This window comes from Phodopus roborovskii, unplaced genomic scaffold (genome assembly GCF_943737965.1).
Source record: "Phodopus roborovskii unplaced genomic scaffold, PHOROB, whole genome shotgun sequence".
Classification (NCBI taxonomy): Eukaryota; Metazoa; Chordata; class Mammalia; order Rodentia; family Cricetidae; genus Phodopus; species Phodopus roborovskii.
The window spans coordinates 15,076,977-15,097,218 of record NW_026126563.1 but is presented as its reverse complement, the minus strand read 5'-3'; the positions used below and the strand labels follow the sequence as shown (position 1 = coordinate 15,097,218).

General features: G+C 40.2%; 1 protein-coding gene across 3 annotated transcripts in view; it reads left to right on the top strand.

The window, feature by feature from the left end:
* Znf521 (zinc finger protein 521) overlaps positions 1-20,242 on the top strand; it is a 273,551-nt gene that overhangs the window by 120,083 nt on the left and 133,226 nt on the right. The window lies entirely within an intron of this gene.

The following is a 20,242-nucleotide window of genomic DNA, read 5'->3' as shown; positions in this document are numbered from 1 at the left end:
CCCACATTTATCTGCTTAAAAGACACCATCCCTGAGCCTTCACTCTCTGGGTTCCAAAATTAACGTTCCCTGCCCCCTCGGCTTCAGAGTACTGTATCTCCATGTTTCCTTTGGCACAGTGAGCATGAGGAGCACATTCATTAACAATGCAGTTGTAGTTTTCTGAGCCATCATTCCTTGAAGCAGAACAGAGGAGGGCTCTGTGGAGTGTGGGCGGGCATTATCACCTCCACTTCCTTACCTGCTCCTATCTGGAGATCCATCCAAATGAAAACCCCAGGGAGATCCTTGTCGCTCCCATGTGGGGTTCCTGTATGGTTCTTATCTTGTCTTTGCACTCAACTCTCTCGGAGGGCTCCTGGCGTCTCCCCACAGATAGCCATCAGGCAGCCAGTAGGAGAGAACGGAACAGGCAACACAGAGCTCATCCTCACCCAGTGTGGCATCTGTGTGACAGGCAGACTCCCAAACTTTGAAGCTGTTCTCCCGTCTCCCCTGCCCAAGTAAACTGTGCACTTTCTTCTCATTTAAACAAGCGAAACCCTTTCAGACTGATGGGGACAGCTGGAAGAGCACAGTTGTGGTAGTAGTTCCTGGCTTGGGCTCACGTCCAATCCAGCAGTCCTGGAAACAAGTGGTACTTAATCATATGAAAGTGTGGGTTATTCCCCCAAACCTTATTTCAAAAACTGTGTAAGTCTATATAAACATTAAAGCGATAGCATAATGAATGTGTATGTTTGTGTAGTCATGCAGTTTGCCTGATTAGGGCATTGTCCCTCTGTGTCCCCCGACACCCTTCTCTCTCGTTTCTCTTTCTATCCTCAACTCAACCCGAGCCCCTCTGAGAGTACACTGCGGATATATTTTGATATCCCCTTAGATAAGGATACTCCATGTTTAGCCATAGTATTGGCTAAGGCAGTAGAATTAGCTAGATTAGCAGAAATCCGATAAATCTAGAATCTCTACTGCATGAAGGGCCATAGTCAGATTTCTAGACTGTCTCTAAAATGTGTTGCTTTTAAATGTTGCAAAATGGGAAGTTGCAGTGCAGTGCATTGGTAATGTGCTTGCTGTGCAAACATGAGAGTCCGAGTTGGGATCCTCAGAGCCCCATGGTAGCAGTCAGATACAGCCACGCTGGGCAGATGGCAGTAGGAAGGTCCTGGGCTTTCTAACCATCAAACCCAGCTGGGACAGCAAGCTCCAATGAGAGTCCTTGTCCCAGAGTATAAAGTGGTAAAAGATAGAGGTAGATAACTGATACCAACCTCTGCCCTCCACTCTAGCATGCGCAGGTGCTTGCACAAACACACACACACACACACACACACACACACACACACACAAATTTAAGTTTTTTTTAAATTGTAGAATAAATGTTCATAAACCATGTATGCAGAGAGTTGAATATCTGTGATTAACTTTAACCGCATGTCACGATGGCTTAGAATGATTGCATTAGTGTGTGTGTGTGTGTGTGTGTGTGTGTGTGTATGTGTGTGTGTGTGTGTGTAAAACTGTGATTTTTCTGTGTCTACAATCAAGACTGGACCACTTGTTTCTTAGTAGATTACTTCTGAACATGCTTTTTCTTATGCATGCAGGGTCATATTTTCTGATACTTACACTTTGCACTATTTGTTCTACTTGAAATGCGATGCTTAAAAAACAGAAGCAGACTTATGAAGAATATGTACATATTAATTCAGTTGGAATTACTTGTCTGGAAAAACATCCTTGGCATCCAATTTTCCCCCCTCCGGTGCCTTGATCTTTGTAGCCTAGCATTCTATTACTCAGCTAAATCCCAATCAGAAAATTTATCCTTAAATCATTTTTTTAATTATTCCTGAACTAGTAATGATAGCTAAAAGGTTATTTATAATCTGCATTTTTATAAATCATAACAATATTTACTTTGAAAACACTTGCGTCCACAATGGTTTCTTTAAGTATTTAGCTATCAATGGTCAAAACAACTTTCTATGCAGTCAGCTATCTTCCTCTGAAGATTTATTTTAAAAAGCTTGCAGAGATGGCCTTAATTGACCAGGTACTAGGATTTGGTATGTAAATTTCCTTTTTCTCATAGCCAGCTGAGTGTTTTTTTTTTCCAATACATTCATCATCATTACTATTGCCATTTTAAAATTCATTATTCTGTCTCAGTTAGAAAGTTGTTTGTAGTGCTCTCTCAAAATTGAGAACATGCAATTATTTGGACTGACAGAACAATTGGCTAAACATTCATGAAAGTTTCTACTTAAAGAACTCCTACAAATATATTAGTGGGAAGAAATGATATTATATAATAAATATTCATTTGTTTACATCCTTCATTAGTCATGTTGACTGTGTGATTTCCCATTATAAGTGAAGTGTGATTATTTGGTTTTGGTTTTTTCATTTTTTTGGCACACCACATAAAAGAGAACTTACTATAAAGCCAAAAGGTGTGTCATTAGAGTGAAATTTATCACAAATGTGCCTTAGATGCCTTGGATTCTCTGAAGGCTTCAGCAGTAAGGGTGCTAATCCCCCTTTTCTTGCCCAAGCTTCAAATGAGAGAGGCAGATGACCAGAGATGAGAGAGCCAAGACATACAGATGTTTTTCAAGAGTTCAGATTTTCCTGACTTGTGTTCTGATCACACAGGGATCCTGGTAGGTACTCTCAGTCATGTACATGTGTCAGAGACATGTGGGTTAGCTTTTGATTGATACTAGATTACATCATTGAACAGATCTGAATTTATATATAAGTGTAGGAATAAGTTACCTTGCAATCTCCTCCCCCAAATGGATGCAAGACAAGGAGTGTGACATTCAGAGAAGGTTAACTATAGCAGCTGACATGTTGTGGAGGCATCTGGAAGTGAATTTGAGTCTATCTTCTCTTGCTTACCACTGTCTGCTGAGTTTAGGGAAAAAAAATCTCTCCTTGTGGTTTGCTCCCATGACTCTGAATGGAAAATTTCTATGAGGCTTTGGAACACAGTATTGGAGAGAAGGCTCATTCTTGATGCTCCTCTAAGGTTGACTGTGATGTAAATTTGCATACTACCTGCTGTGCCCAGGGATGGGAGGGCCCTTGAGAGAGGAAGCACCCTAGCCATCAAGCCTTAGCTATAAATGAGGTGCCTGGCAGAATTCCTGGCATTTGCAATGTGAATAAACATTAGCTCCTCTGGGTTCACAGATCATGATGATTTGGAAGCCCTGTCAGTTCCTTAGAAGAAGGTCATATGGCTTTACGGTTCTTTTATAGATGGACATGGAGTCTGTGGTATCTTTCTACCTCTTTGTTTTTCAGGAAGGTTTCTAGGTTTCTTCCAGGCCTCAATGCACACTCTTCTTACCAGTGCATTGAAATTACTCTTGCAAGCCATCATTATCATCAGAAGTGACAGTGGAGGCCATCTGATTTAGCCACTGTATTTTAGAGACAAACAACCAGGCTGATATAAATTGAAATAACCTAAGATCACATAGCTTGTAAGTGGCAGAGAAGAAAGTTCTGCTCTCTACTCCAACTCCATTCAGGCTCAAGATGATGGGGTTGTCTCTTCTTGAGATAGGTCTCACATTGACCTCACATTTACTGTGTGGCAGACTGTTCTAGAGCTGCCAGTCCTCCTTTCTCCGATCTGAGCACAGGATTTACAGACATGTGATCACACCTGGCTACGATCCTCTCTTTTGCAGTTCCAGACTCTTCATTGCAGAAATCTTCCAAGCCCAGGCATTTGTCACAAGCTGCTGTAGTATTTCGGAACTCTTCGCTTCCCTCAGTCATTTCTCCTCATCGTGGAGTATCTGTTGCTGGGCAGCTGATTGCTCTGGCTCTTAGTTATCGTTGCTACTAAGTACTTGTCACAGGTGGCTGTTGTGTTTCTTGGAAACCCCTGTCACCATTCCTGGATCACCCACCTCACACCTCTGCGAGTGTCCCATAGCCCGCTCCCTTGAGGCTACTTCAAGTCCTTATTTGCATTGCTCGTCTGGCTTTGTGTGATCCTGTCCCTTGGCCTCAGCCATTCCAGGTTCTGTTGCTACAACTGTCACATTATACTGAGGATTCTCCAAATTCTGCCTCTAGGGGGCAGGGTGAGCCTCTGGGGAGCTACAGAAATGCGCTACAGTTTGATTTTAGGTTTGGCTATGTGCCTGCATATTTTTGTCAGTATTCGCTGGATGTAAACTAGTGCATTCTTTTGTATGAGACTTACATACCTCAATGAATATGATATTTATGTATTCATTAATTAATTTGATTGTTTATTGTGTATGTGTGTGTATGTGTTATATGTGTTTGTGTCTACATATGTATGTAGGTGTGCACACACTATGTGTATGTGTGGAGGACAGAGATAGACACCAAGTGAATGAATTTTCCTCTCCATCTTTTGAGATGGTACCTCTCTCTGAGCCTGGTGCTCACCAGTTGGTTAGGCTGGATACCCAGCTGCCTCCACCTGCCCCCAGGCTCGATTGTTTGTGTGCACTACTGTGCAAGCTTTGTATGTGGGTCCTGGGGATCCGAACTTAGGTCCTCATGCTTGCACAGAAAGCATTTATCCATTGAACCATCTCTGATGAAGCCAACTTTCAACAACAATGCTTATCTCTGACTCAAATCCTTCCACTGGGTGTTGGACTCCCTCTCAGTTGTCTGCTTGACACCCAGGGACATCAAACTCAGTAGATCCAAACTTGAGCCCATTATTTTCCTCTAAACTCTTGTCACTACTACATCTCCTTGGCTTCACGGTCGCTTCCTTGATGTCCACATCAAGCTGCCTCCATTTTGGCCATCTCCAATTCAGTAACTGGTTATTTCTTATAGTGGTGCTTCCTGAACCCTACCCACCGTGTTTTAAGTTAATGTCTATCTTTCACTGGACTACTGGAGCAGCCATGGAATTGCCCCCTGGCATTATTCTATTTCCATGCCCACTGTGCATAGATAGCTATGAGGACAACTGGTCTAAAACACAACCCTGCCCCTCCCCAATTGTTTGCCACTTAAGTTTGGAAAGGTCCTGCATCTTCATGTACACAGAGCAATGCATTAATCATTTTCCCTGTGGCACACAGGACTCTTCAGGGTTGGGATCCTAACTCCCCTCCTCCCTTTTCTGGACCCCCACCACCCTCTATGAATTGAAAATGCCTCAGTCCCCACACAAGTTGCTCTGTTGCTATGGTGTCCTGCCCTTCTCGCGAACTACTTTCTTCCTTCTTACCTCTGCAGTGAATCTGCCCAACTGACCGACCCACTTTTGGAGGTCAGCCATCCTAGAAGGCCTCTTCCCGAGACTTTGTATGAGCTGTACACAGGTACATATTATATCGTACATAGAACATGCTTCCCAACCTGTTTACATTGCTCTTTCGTTCTTGTGAGCTCTGTAGGGCACAGACTTAGGCACAGCTCACAGTGAAAATGCCCACAGCAGTGCCAGGCTTCTGATGGCCCAGTGCTACCTCCTGTATGCCGTGTAGCTTGCCTCTGCCTGGACCTTCCTCGGGCTAACCTTGAGCGTTGAAGCAGCCTCTAGCACAATGAAGGCAGAGGACGCCTGCTGACTGTGGGGTCACCGCTCCTATTTTCACCATTTGAACTCAAATCATTGCTTCACCTTTGAGATTCCAACCCCTATCTGGCCAAACCTGTTCCTGTAGCAGCAGCCAGGGCTTCTCCCTGACCACCAACATTTGGTCTCCAGGACAGGGAGATGGGCTTTCTCTTCTGTAGCATCAGCCACAAAGGGATCCTGCTCTTAACTGTCCCTTGGAGTTTGTGGCATACCTGTCCAGGCTGTTTCCCAATTGCTGCTTTGAGAGCTTTTTTTTTTTTTTTCTGTCGCTGGTGTTGACCAGGGGTTGCCTAGAGTTCCCTATGGTCCTGTCTTTTACTTCTGTCTGCTCTGCTCAGGCAGCTGACTTACTCAGTGGGCAGTAACTGTCTCCATCCAAATGTTAACTGGGCTTTGCCCTCCTTAGCCTCTGAGAATCAAACAAAAGAAGATGTGTTCAGTTATAGCCATAAATGGCAGTGGCTATCTTCATGCTCAGATCTGTTTCCTCCTCCTGTCCAAGCTCCTGACTAAGTTTTGTGCTCTACACCTAACAGCTCACCCATATGTGTTTCTTTCAGATATGCATGTATTGATTCTCCTAAAACCCCTTCTTCTCCCAGATATCCATCGCAGTGAAGGGAAACACCCTAGTAACATGGGGAAACATTGGCAGTCCTTCCCAGTTACTCCCTGCCCCTCCTAGTCCATTAGGAAGCCCCAGGGATACCCCCTCTAACTAGAATTGTCAAGATGTCTGTCAAGTGTTTCCTGCCTCCAAAGTCATCGTCTTACTTTAGCTCCTCCTCATGATTCCGTGTCTGTCATCTCCTGCCTTTCAATGCCTTCTTCAGGTCTCAATAGGAAGTGTACACATTTAAATCAAATGATGTCAATTAACATTCTTCAGTGGCTTCTCCCTTCCCCAAAGAAATCCCCACATCTGGCCAGTTTATGTGGCTTCCTAGGAGCTTGGTAAATATAGTTGAATGAACTCTTAGTACTTCAAAGTAACAGAAGTGGTAAGACATATTTGATGGTATGTCAAGTGTGTGATAATTTAGTTCATAGATATACTGATTGTTTCCCCAAAATGTGCTCTGATGCAAGATTGCTAATATAAGCTAAAAGGTTTTGAAGTTTCTAACTGTTCAAAATTCATCTTTAATATAAAGGTCTATTTCAAGTGTCTGAGAGCCAAAATTCTGTCAACATAGTCCTTGTGCTGAAAATGGCACTGTGTATAATAACAAGTTAGAAAGGTAGTCAACTACTGTATTTCTTTTGTATTCTTTTAATATCATAGGGATTTCCATGTTAGGTGGAAAAGCAGGTTGAGAAAAAGTTGGGTCTTCGTATTTCAGGTTGCTAATACTAACTTTGTAAAGCTTATACACAAGGAGGAAAAAAAAAATAAATGGTTAGGCTCCCTCTCAATAACCACATTTAAAAAATAAGTTGGAAATTTATATGATAAAATAAATTCATAAGACTCGACATTCTTGCAGTACACTAAATTGCTTTGCCAAGTTCACTACCTTCCAATTTTATTGTTGTGTGGCATACTTGTTTTGTGTCTACAGAAAGAGTTAATGGCCTTGGCATAAATGTCTGGGCATGGGTCTAGAGGCTATTGACTAGCGCTCTCTATTCTTTGTAACTAGCCCCCAGGTCAGCTTGTATTGATTATAACCCCACATGCAACAACTGACCTTAGGTTGTCTATGCATCCCTCTGGTTCCAAACTTCTTGCTGATATTATCACTGTGTTTGCAATGTGGTTTTAGAAGTCAGAATTATCTTCTTTTTTTTTTTTTTTTGGATAAGGTTTCTCTATGTAAGAGCCCTGGCTATCCTGGAACTCCCTCTATAGACCAAGCTGAGCTCAAACTCAGAGATCCACCTGCCTCTGCCTCCCAAGTGCTTGGATTAAAGGTGTACCACTATCACCTGGCAGTTTTTGTGTACCACCATGAGTGTGTGATATCTGACACTTAGGTTCAAGGCTAAAACAGTTTGGACTTACAAGATGTAGCCTCTGAGCTCTCTGAGCTCTATCTAGGAGATTTTTCTTTTTCTTTTCTTTTCTTTTTTTTTTTTTTTTTTGTATTTTTACTGCAACTGAGTCAAGTTGGAAATTATAAAGTATTCAAGAAGTTTGTTAAATAAATACAGAGATGCATTCTGAATCGCTTTACCTACCACATGGCACATTTTCAGTTTTCTGTTGTATCTATTTTGAATTTCTAGAAGTTTAACCTTTTATACATGATAACTCTACCAAAGTCTCTCCCCCCAAAAAATTATTTATTCATTTATATGTGTGTGTGTGCGTGTGTGCACGTGTTCATGCACCCGCAGAACACATACATATGTGTGTGTATGCATTTGCCAAGTTTTTATCACAACTTGCAGGGGGGCAGTTCCTTCCTTCTACCAAATGGGTTCTGAGGATCAAGCTCAGATTGTCTGGCTTGCCTGCAAGCACCCTTAACTACTCAGCCACCTTGCTGACCCTTGGTCAAATACTTAAGAAAAAGACTGAATATCAAGTTCCTTGTAATGATACTTTGTTTTAGCCTTTGAGTTGTTCCCACCTTTAAATTAGTTTGATTCTGGAGCTAGAGGTAACTCAGTGGTTAAGACCACTTGTTGCTGTTTTTGCAGAAGCTGTAGTGTAGGTTCAGTCTCCAGTATCCACATCAGGCATCTCATAACCACTTATCACCAGGGGACCCTCTTCTGGCTTCTGCAGGCACCTACATGGGCATAGCACAAATAAAGACACATGCACATTAAAAAATTAAAACTAAAATATAAAAGTGATCTGAATGTTCTGAACTTTCCAGGTCATAATCACTCTCGTTTTCTTGATATCATCCATAGAACTGAGAAAATTTATCATTTCAACTTTCAAGCAGAACTGACCTTCGTCACTTCATTGTACATTACCAGTTTGAGGTCCAGCTAACTCTTCATCAAATCCAACTGGAGTTGTTTGATTCTCTTTCCTTGGAGAGTGCTGTGTCTTTCTCCAGGCCACTCCTGCCTAGCTTCTGCTTCCTGTGTGATCACCGTCTCCAAGCTCACCAGGCCTGTGCTCACTGGCTTGCTGGTTCTGCTGTCAGTGTGTCTCTCCTCTCTGCATTGTGTTTCCACCCTGCACCTCAACTGCCCCATTCACTCCCTCCCCATCTTAAAAACAAGTCTCAGTGAATCTAAACGCTGAAGACCACACAAGTCATATTCACTGAGTACAAGACAAACACATTTTAAGTGAGGATGTTATCTTTAAAAATTCATAAACTTTGAAGTTAAAGAATTGAACAAAGCACAAAAACCTCTGTAAATAGAAATGAAAAATACTTAGGTCTGGTGGCTAGGTGTGGTGCATGCCTGTGATGGCGGCACTGAGGAGGAGCAGGATTGCAAGGGCATCCTCTGCTGCATTTTTAATTCCAGCCCAGCCTGGTTTAAATGAGACCCTGTTGCAAACAAAACATTAAGAACTTACAAGTAATACAGGAATTAGTAAGTTATTTAAAAAGAAAGTTACGTTAGAGAGTAAGCAAATTTTATTGATGAAATAAAAATATAACCTGAGCTCTACTATAAGGAAGCAAACAAGAAAATGAACCCTAAAAGGTAGAAGGAAGGAAAAAGTTAGCTCTAAGTGCAGAGGCTATTGAAGAAACACACAAACAGCCAAATAAAGGGGAGAAAGGAACAATGAAGTGTCCAAGCCACTGATGAGAATAATTAGTAACAAAGATCCTAGTCATCTTAGTAAGAAAAGAGGAGACGTTACTTCAGTTAGAGGCTAAAAAGACAAAGGGAGAATGGGTAAATGTATGGCCATAACTGACACAGTGAAGCGTTCCTTTCTCCAACAGAACCAAGCACTCTAACTATAGTAAAGGGAGCAAAATGTCACGCAAGCGCTTTGAGCACTATCATGTGGTACATAATTAAATTTAAATAGCACATTTTATGGCTATCAATGCATTTCCTAGGTTTATAAGAAAGAAGGACGTAAGTTACTGTAAGTTCTGAAGACTGTCCATAGTGTTTTAAGCATATATCCTTCCAACTACAATAGACCAAAGCACCCATTAACATGGAGTGAATAAATACACTTCCCTAATGCTGTGGGTCTACCCTGTTTGTAATGGAGTACGACTCAGCAACAGAGAATGACCTGCTATTGTAGAGTAGCCCGAGTGACTCTCATACATAGGAGTGAAAGTTGGAACCAGATATGTACAATGGCTTGCTCTAGTCATGCAAATTTAAGAATGGGCAAACGTAGTCTATGATGATTGAGGTCAGAGTAGTTACCTCTAGCCTGGAAGTTACTGGCAAAGAACAGGAAGAATTCTTCTAGGCGATGGGAGTGACCAGCCTTGCTCTATATGATGATGAGGAATGTGGACCCACATAGGTTAATTCATTCATAACCACTGCTTAGTTTGCATGGACCCCTTGCCTCTCACTTTAACGTTTACCCCCAAAGTCAAAAATAATGGCTAAGAACTGTCCATTATGTGCATATATTCATGATACTAACTAGAAAGTTTCTATTGCACGGAAATGAATGATGTTAGATTAATGTAAGTTATCAAACCAGCTCAAGGAGAGGCAGAGGAGGAGAGGGAGGGAAGAAGGTGGAGGGGATCCCACCAACATTACAAAGCTTAACAAATTCTTGAAAATCTTCCCACAAAGAAAATACCAAACCCAAATGGCTATTAGAGTGACTTTTCCTAAATATACACATAAACACAAAGGTATGCCAAAAAAATATAAGAGCTAATACCCTATATTATTATCTTGATATAAAACCAAACCAACATAGTGAAAAAGAATAGTCTAGGTCAGTTTTAGTCATGATTTTACATCCTAAAATTTTAATCAATTTATCAATAAAATGAAATCCCCTGGTTGTCAAAAAAATAAGATTACAATATTGTAAAGTGGGTTCAAACCCAGGAAGTGGACTCATTTGCCACATTAGCAAATTAAATAAGTTATATGTTTATCTCCAGGAGTCCAGATAAAAATATTTAGCATCTCCTCATGCTTAAAAATACTAAACCAGCAATGAAACAAACCTTTCCTTGATCTAATGTAGACTGTTTACAATGTCAATATTAGCAATCAGTACAAATAATAGGAAAGTTTTGATGAAATTAATTTTTTGTAAAACTATTGATCAAGCTTGTGAGTAATATAGCTAACAAAGTAAGACATTTAAATATAGAAGTATAGCTCAAAAGCAGAAAAAAGTTTAACTATCACTTACAAGATTTCTATTTTTTGTCTATAAAGATACCCAAAAGTATCTGGGCAGACAATGTACTAGTGAGCCATATCCTTGAACTCATTGCAAAAGAACCTAAAACAGATTTTAACATAGCTGCTGATTCTGGCATGAAATACTACTTAAGTTACTCTTTATTCACAGTGTAGTAAAGCAAAACGAAACATAAAGACTAAATTATTTCATTTATAATAGGCACAATACTATGTGTATTTGAAGATCCATCTTATAAAATACATGAAACATTTATGGGATTAAACACTTTTGAGAGATGTCCGAGAAGGCCTAGATAAATGATGAAGTGTACTTTGTTCATAGGTCAGAATCCCCGGCATCGTGAGGCCATCACTTGTGTTGAAACTGATGCAGTGATTCTTGCATTGGGAACTTCAGCAAGGGTTGTTTGTTTGTTTGTTATACATTCATGTTTTTCATTTTTAGAACTTGACAAGTAATTCCAAAATGCCTATGGAGAAATGATAGACCAAGAGATTTGAACACTCTGGGCACCATGATACACAGCCATTAAACTCAGCTTTTAAGAGGCAATAAATAGCTGGCGGATTGAGAGTTTGAGGCCAGCCTGGACTACACAGTGAGACCATCCACACCAGATTACAAAGATACTCTTGAGGAAGGGGCAATAGGCAGGGGAGGACTTGTCCTACCATCTCATCAATGTGTAACCAGTCTACAGACCCCAAAAGAGATGTTCCCAAAGAGATAAGTGTCTGAAACCTGCAATTAGCATGCAGCCTTCTTTGCTCATCAGGGAGGAAGTGGATTCATTAACTATTGGAGCAAAAATCACATTAGTGCTCAAATAAAAATTAGTTCCAGGTAGTTTATGTACATACATTTTTGAAAGATAATGACAGAAACCTCTAAAAACCTGGAGAAAATATTTTTACGATACCAGGTTTGGGAATGATTTTTAAAATAACCATGTAGTGGGAATCATAAATTAAATGATCTGTATACTTACCTCCATTAAAAACAAGAGAACTGAACTCAGAGATGGCAGCACATATTGCCATAAATTTAACTGCAACAAATATCAGCTTTAAAGGGATTTTTTTTTTTAAACCTTGGGTTGATAGGACATCACAAACCATCAAATAAGAAGACAAGAAATTAACAAGAGGACCTTTGGTACAAACAGGAAGCAAAATATTCTGTGAACATATAGGAACACAGACCATTAGAATTATGGGGAATGTCAATTCAGAGGACAGGAGGATTGTGTGGGATGGTCCCTGAGGAAACCAAGGTAGAGCCTGGGGCACAGGTGGTTAATGGATATTCTTTATATACAGCCTATATTAAATGTGTTCTATATAAGCATTTAGTATTTAACAACACAGGCAGAACTGTAAATGTTCAGCGTGCCCTTCACTACACACAGAAGGTAAATATAAAACCCACTGTGCATAGGCAACAGCAATGGGTAATACCCCAAATCTAGAGAACCTAGAACCTCTTCTTTCATTGTTACAAGTAGGTTGCTTGAGTGAGTGCAGTAAAGGCATTAAGTCTTAGCCACATGCCAGTTACATGGTTAGAGCTGTATCCACACTTGCTGTTTGAACGGGTATGATTTTCTGGCTTCTATAACATTCGGCTGTAATACTGATTTGTCTTCATTCATTGCCTTATAAGATAATAGCTGATTCTTCCTATTTAAAAAACAAAAACAAAAAAAAAAACAAAAACAAAAAAAAAAAAAAAAAACATTGAGGTGTAAGTTTGGAAAGGGAAGGGGCATTATACAAGTATAGTTCTATGGTTATAACTACATGCTGTAGTTATTTATACAGATCAGCTCTACATATTTAGCCTCAATGTAGTGGACAAATGCCATGCTAGAAAGTGCCTTCAGCCAGGTCTGCAGCTTTTGGAGAGGGTTGGCCATTGTGAGGAGTGAAGTGTTAGCATAGCATCAATGGGACAGAGCAAGAGCCTGGAGGGATCTCTGCGTATTGTGTGAGACATCAAGCAGACTGGAGAGAACAGGCAGTGGTTGAGCCCAGCAGGGTCATGGCAGAGCAGGATGGATGGGAGAAGCGGTCAGCAGTGTGGAAGGTGGAGGCAGGCATTCATTGGCCAGGTAGCCTCCATGGTGTTCACAACCCATTTGTGCGTCTTGAGTTCTTAAAAGGCTGGTAGTTTGAAACTTAATGATTAAAACAATAGAGACGATGACAAAGATGGAAAGATTTCTCTGAGAACTAAATATTGATACAGTTTCTTAGACCCACACATAAATAGAACATAAGATGTCTCATAAGTATGTGATATCCTGTGAAGTTCCCATCATAAAGAGATTGAGTGGCACGTGAAGTCTTGCAAAAATCCCCCATTTTGCGGCAAAGAATTTATTTTATAGAATTAAACATGGCATCGTCTAAGCAAGTCTGTGCAGTTTCTGCTGGAGAGAGGTGGCCACTGTGGGGCGTTTAGGGGTATGCAATATAGAGGAGATAAGATTTTATTAGGCAACAAATAAATAAATTTTTAAGAAACCCAAAATAAAAAAATTCAAATGCCAATTGAAGAAGTGTCTGTAAAGGCTTCCAAGCCTTAGTCCCTTTGTTGATACAATGGGCTTTACACACACCCTGCCTTGACACACATACTTCCTAAGGCTATCATGAAGAGCAGACACACACTGAAATGTGAAGATCCTAGTGTACACATGTACACACAAGATACACAGTACATCCTTAATAGTATAATAACTATATATAGCTATTACACATGCATTCCTGTTTATTCATGCGTGTGTATAACTTACTTATGTAATGTTTTTGATTAATTTAGTATTACAATAAAGCTAGAATAATGGCTAGAATACAGTCAAACTGTAGAAAAATGGAAGTAGAAAAACATAATTAGATGTTAAAATCAAGCCTAGAAGTGCTAAAAACCAAAGAGCAAAGACATTGCAAAACCCACAATAATAAAATGTTTTTTAGTTGCTCTGAGGTTAGAGGTCGTTTCAGTAAATACAGAAGACGATAAAACAACAGTAAATAGATGAATGTTCAAATGCATGAGATAACCAACCATGAATATGAAAGGCAAATGTCCAGTGATATTACTGGATTGAAACACATCTCCAAGGGCAGGGGAATTAAACAACAACAACAAAACCCACTGAAGAAACATTTAATTCAATATAATTTTCTGTGTGAAGTATAGTAAATGAACAACAAGAAGAATTAGATTTTTTTCCATTCTAAGTTCCAGAAAACAAATGAAATATTTTAAAAACAATTTGAAAAGCAGTTAAAGAGCATGATTTGTTTTAATGAAATCCATTTGTGTTGCTTTCTTTTAATCAGGTATAGAATCTTTACTTTGGAGGGTTGGAGGGCTAATAGTCGTGTTATTTTTAATGTTTGTTTTTGATAGGGATTATAATTTTGATGCATAACCTTGGATTGTTTTAAACATATTCAGATTACTAACATATGACTAGGAGAGGGTGCTTTGAAGCAAAGGCACATCATGATTCCAGTTGTACTGATAAATATAACTTACATAATCTGATGATATGAGCACGATTCATCTTATCTCAGCATGGTCTTGGGATACTTACATTTTTAAGTTTGTCATGGGCCATAAGGAAACAGAAAAGAACTATAACAACATGTTTCCTGAAATAGTTTAATTATGAATAGTGACCATTTGTTTAGTAAAGATTATTCTCTAAAGACAAGTAAGAGAAGAAAGAGAGCCAAGGAGAAAGGTGAGATGGGAGGGAAGGATGGAGTGAAGGACCGAGGGATGCAGGGAGGGAGGGATGAAGGGTGAAGGGATGGAGCAAAGAATAGAGAGATGGAGGGAGGGAAGAAGGGATGGAGCGAAGGATCAAGGGATGGAGGGAAGGAGGAAGGATGGAAGGATATATGTGTAAATGATAAATGACAAGGCCAAATCTGTTAGGAGTATCTAAACTCAGTATCTGTATGAATTTTGACTTGAAATGTAATGGATTTGTTGAAGATGGATTTTTTAAAATTTTTATTTTTAACTGTGTTTGTCTCTCTGTCTAAATGTGTACATGGTAGTATATGTGCCCATGGATGCCAGAAGAGGGTATTATATCCTTTGGAGCTATAGTTATGGGCTTTTGTGAGCATCCTGACTTGGGTGCTAGGAACTGAACTCTGATCCTTTGTAATAGCAACAATCCCTCTAATCGCTGAGCATTTCTCTAACCCAAGGACAGACTGTCTTAGAGCCACAAATGGCTCTAGGTTGAGACCCTTTTGTCATCCCTATTTTAAATTATTTCAAAACAGGAATGTCACTCTCTGTCTAGACTGAATCAAATCTACCTGATTACTTTCTTTAGTCAATACCAAATTTTAAATGCATGTTAAACTCCATATATCCAAAGAAAAACAGTGATTTTTTTTTGTCATGTTTCTCTTGGTAAAGACCTTAACCTCCAAAGAGTTGGTACATCTTCAAATCACTAACTGAGTATCTAGTAACATAATCAAAAAGATAGTTAAATCTCCAGTTACTACATCCACTACTATCCAGGTGAGATGGCTCAGTGGGAAAGAATTCTTCTTCAAGCCCGAGGACCTGAATTCAGTCCCAAGAGTCCACATGCTAGGAGGAGAAAAATGATTCCCTTGAGCGTCCTCTGTCAACCCATGAGCCATGGCATGTGCCTACCCACATACATACACATAGTATACATATGCACCCTCCAAATATATAAATAAATAAATACGTAAATGTCATATAATCTTTTAAAAAGGTATCCAATGATAGTATTCCAAACTGTCTTTCAATGTAATCCCTGAACTCCCAATAATATTCTCACCATTTTCTTTCTCAACAGGTCCATTAGGAAATGGCCCTGTAATATCCCAGCTTATATAGTGATCATTCTTATGTGACTATTTCTAGTTTTATAAGATACATTATCAGTAAGAATTCCAGCTGGGTGGTGATGGCATCTGTTTTTAATCCCAGTAGTAGGGGAGGCAGAAACAGGTGGATATCTGTGAGTTTGAGGTTAGCCTGATCTACAGAGAGAGTTCCAAGACAGCCAGGGATACACAGGGAAACCCTGTCTCAAAAAGCAACAACAACAAAAAATAAAGAACAACAACAACAAAAAAATAATTATACAGAACTTTTTCACATCTCAAATTAATACTTCTGGGATAATCTAAAGAGTGACAGGAAGATGTTATCTGCTTGTATGATAAAGAATCTAACTATGTGTGGTTTTGGCAGGGTGGTCCCCTTCATAACACTTTGGGACATAAGCTCCCTAACATGTGACTTATATACAGCCTCACATGTTCTGGAGGCATTGTTGTTAGTATGCGAGCTAAAGAGAGAAATGGACATTGGACATGCCCATTAGGTGTCAGAAAAACTTAGGCTATAATTTGAATAGCTTAAGCATCCCTATCTATAAGTTAGAAATTGGAAAGCTCCAAGATTATTTCAGCCACCAATTTGATACCATAAATGTGGACTTCTCACCTCATGGGTTGGCTCACAGTTAAAATATAAGGCCACTGAAAGTGCAGTGAAACTCTTTGGGGTAGGTGTATATAATATATGCATAACTTATAGTTGCTGTTCCGCCTGGTCCCTCTGCCGATTAGCTCCAAATCAGCACATTGAGACATATTAATTATTAAACTGTTTGGTCTATGGGTCAGGCTTCTTATTAGCTAGCTCTCTTAGTTATTAACCCATTTCTATTAATCTAAGTATTTCCACATGGCCTTATCTTACTGGAGAAGGGTCTGGACCTGTTACTCCTTCTGCTGCTGCATGGCATCTCCTCAGCAGCTCCTGCCTGCCTTCCTCTCCCCAGCCTTCTCCAAGTTTGGTAGACCTGCCTATACTTCTTGCCTGGCTACTGGCCGATCTGTTTTATTCATCAACCAATAAGAGAAACATATATACAGGAGGACAACCATCATCAACTTATGTAATTTCATATTTAGGATTATTTTTAGACATAGACCTTGTCCGCAAGATTTCTCTGGATTCAGATATCTCAAAAATTAAAAAAAAAGCCAGCTTTTGAAAAACTTCTGGTCCCCAGAAGTTCAGATGAGCCATCCTCAACCCATGGAATACATTTTATGCTGAACTATCCTGAGAAATGTGGTGCTCAAAGAAAGCCGCGGTTAGTGGCAAGAAGTGGCAATGGAAAGGTGACTTTACAGAGATAACACTGACCTGTGGACCCCAAGGAGCCACGAGAAACTGCGGACAGCAGTTAGTGAAATGGGGTGTGTCTCTTTTGTCATCCGCTACTGCACCTCACAGGTGTGAATCTGCTGATGCCACTCGGTGTTCCAGACCAAGTTGGTGACTTTCTGTGAGTCATGGACAAGGCCAAGTTTAGCCTATGATGGGAAATTTGAAGTGGGATGAGCTCACTTTCCCTTTTCTACTCTGACACTCCATGCTACTCTGCAAATTGTTTTGCTATCAAATGCATCATTGCTTAATCACTACTGTGCAAGAGTGAAGACCAGAGCTTTGGGTCCTCAGAACCTAAAGAAACGGCAAGTCGGCATGGTAGCCTGCCTATGATTTTAGCCTTAGGATATAAAGACAGGGGATTTGTCGGAATAAAATGGACAGGGAGACTAGACATATCACTGAACTCTAGCTCTGACTGCTAGACAAGTGTGACAAGGGTGGTTTCGGGTATCACCGTGCATTCATGCACATCTCCAACATATCCATGTCCCCATCCATGCATGCACATGGAAAGGGGAGGAAAAGGAAATGTGAAGGATATTTGGACATTTTTTTTTCTTAATTTTGAAGGTGTTTTTATGGGATGAATGAGAAAGAACTTGAAAAATCTAGATAACTTCAATCAAGGGGGAGAAAATAAGACCCATCGGGTATTTAAAACATTGGAACAGCACAGAACATTGTAACGCGGGGGGGAGGGAAATGGCACCATGTCCTGAAAACTTAGTATAAACATCAGGAATAGTGAAGCCAACACACACAGTGTGGTGTGGGTGTAATTGTTCACTGGCTTTCTGACTCAGGTGGGCTTTAGAAGCAATTTGAAAGAACCGAGAAGGGTAGTTTGACATGCCTAAGTGGGAAAGCGGTTTGGTTGGAAGGGATGGATCGTGGGGTGTGGGAGATAGAAATGAGTGTGGGAGGATGATACAGTAAGATATCTCACGGGAGATAAAAGTAACAACAGGCGAGTGATGTGGGCAGTGATGTGGGCAACTGGAATGGCAGAATAGAAGAGACTATGCCTTGTGGGTGGGACATGAAGCTGTCCTATAGACCAAGAATAGAATCAAAGACGAATGGGTAGGGACTCAGGGGAGCCTTCACCTAAAGGAACAGGAAGGGTCAGAGGCAGAGCTCAGGTGGAAAGCATGAGCCTAGCAAGGGCAAAGCCCAGGGTTCAATCCCCAGCGCTACCAAAAAGTAGAAATAAGTAGTAAACCCAAATAAACAGAACATGCATAAGTGAGGCTTTTAAAGTTTACAATAAACATATGAAATGCACATATTTATTATGTCTAAATAATAAGCCATGTGTTGGAATAGATATGAAAGCCCTCTATCCACCCTTAAAGAGTGCATAACCCCTTTATGGCATAGATTAACACTGTAGAAATAATCCAGATAAAACATGCAAGTATTTGTAACGAGTACAGATTTTCCACCCGCCGCCTAGTATTGTCCAGCCGCCGCGCCAGCCCCAAATAATACACAGAGATTCTGTATTAGATATTATACTGTTGGCCAGTTACTACTTTCTTATCGGCTAGCTCTGTCTTAAGTATTAACCCATTTGTGTTAATCTATGTATTTCCATGTGGTCTTCTTACCAGGAGCCGGCTGCCGCGTACTGCTTTCTCCAGACTCTCCATCTTGGCTCCTCCTCCCTACTTCCTATTTCCTCCTTGTCTCCTAGTCCCTCCTATCTTGCTTTCCTATTGGCCAACAGTGCTTTATTTATTAACCAGTATGAGAAACATACATACATAATGGCATCTCCCATCAAGTATTATTGTAATAGAATAAAAAAGAGTCATGATCTAGTAAGAAATAAGGTTTTATTGTTTTATCCAATGCTATCAAGTACTCAAAGGGCTAATAAACCTATTAAGCCCCTGGACTTTCTTTTATGACAGAAATTACATAAGAAAGGTGTGTGTGTGTGTGTGTGTGTGTGTGTGTGTACATGTGATAGATGCTCATGTATGTGCATAGTTAGGTTTGGTGCATGTGTGCACATGGAAATCAGTGGATTGTGTAATGCTGTTCTTCAGGCACCCTGAACTTTATTTTAGACCATCTCTCACTGGCCTAGAACTTTATCAAGTCGTCTAGACTAGCTGGCCAGTGTGATCCAGACATTTGCTTGACTCTGCTTTCCCTCCATCAGTGGAATGACAAACATGAGTTACCAAACTAGATTTTTACATGGTTCTGGTGATCCAAACTTAGGTCTTAACACTTGGGAGGCAAGTGCTTTACTAACAGAACCATCTCCCTAGCCCAAGAATATGTTTCTTCATAAAAGCTAGAAGTATCTTTTCTGTTTCATTATACTCTCCACAGTTTACAATAGGGTTATAAACAGTGTCACTAACCCTCAGAATTTGGTCCCTACCGACAGGTGATGCAGTTGAATGGTGAGGGAACACCCTGTAATGTGTCCTGGCTCTTTCATCTTTCCATACATACATCACCATAGCTACCATGAGACAGAAAGGAAGCTCCAGGGACCTAAGCTAGATGCATCAGTGTACGATAAGCTGATGCGCTCAATAGACCTTAATGTAAGTCAAACATTTTGACTTCTTCCTTTTCTCTTCAGCTGTGATGAAAGAAATCAATATATAAGATAATATTTCTATACACGTGATTTCTCTACTCCTTTTTTGTATGATAGGAATTTATATAGAAGAGTTGGGACAGAAAGTTAACTGAAATCCACTACAAATCGCAAACTCTCATTAAACTAGGAATTCATGCTGCAGCCAAGAGTAATCAGAGGCAAATTCTCTGCCTTAATTCATGAGTTAGCATATTCTTCTATAACTTCTTCAACTTTCTCTTTTTGGTATATGTGATTTCAAAAGTTAGCCTATATTCAGCCTCTTCCAGTTGACTGGTTTCCGGTGCTCTATGCGATGATTAGGAATCCCTACAAGTAGGAACAGAACACTGCAGGTAGTGATTTTGAATGGAGGTGGTGAGTGTAGGGTGACTGGTTAGACCACCAATGGTCAGGCAATAAACGGAAGGTATCAACTCATTGTCCCATAGACAATAAGGGATTTGATTCGCCT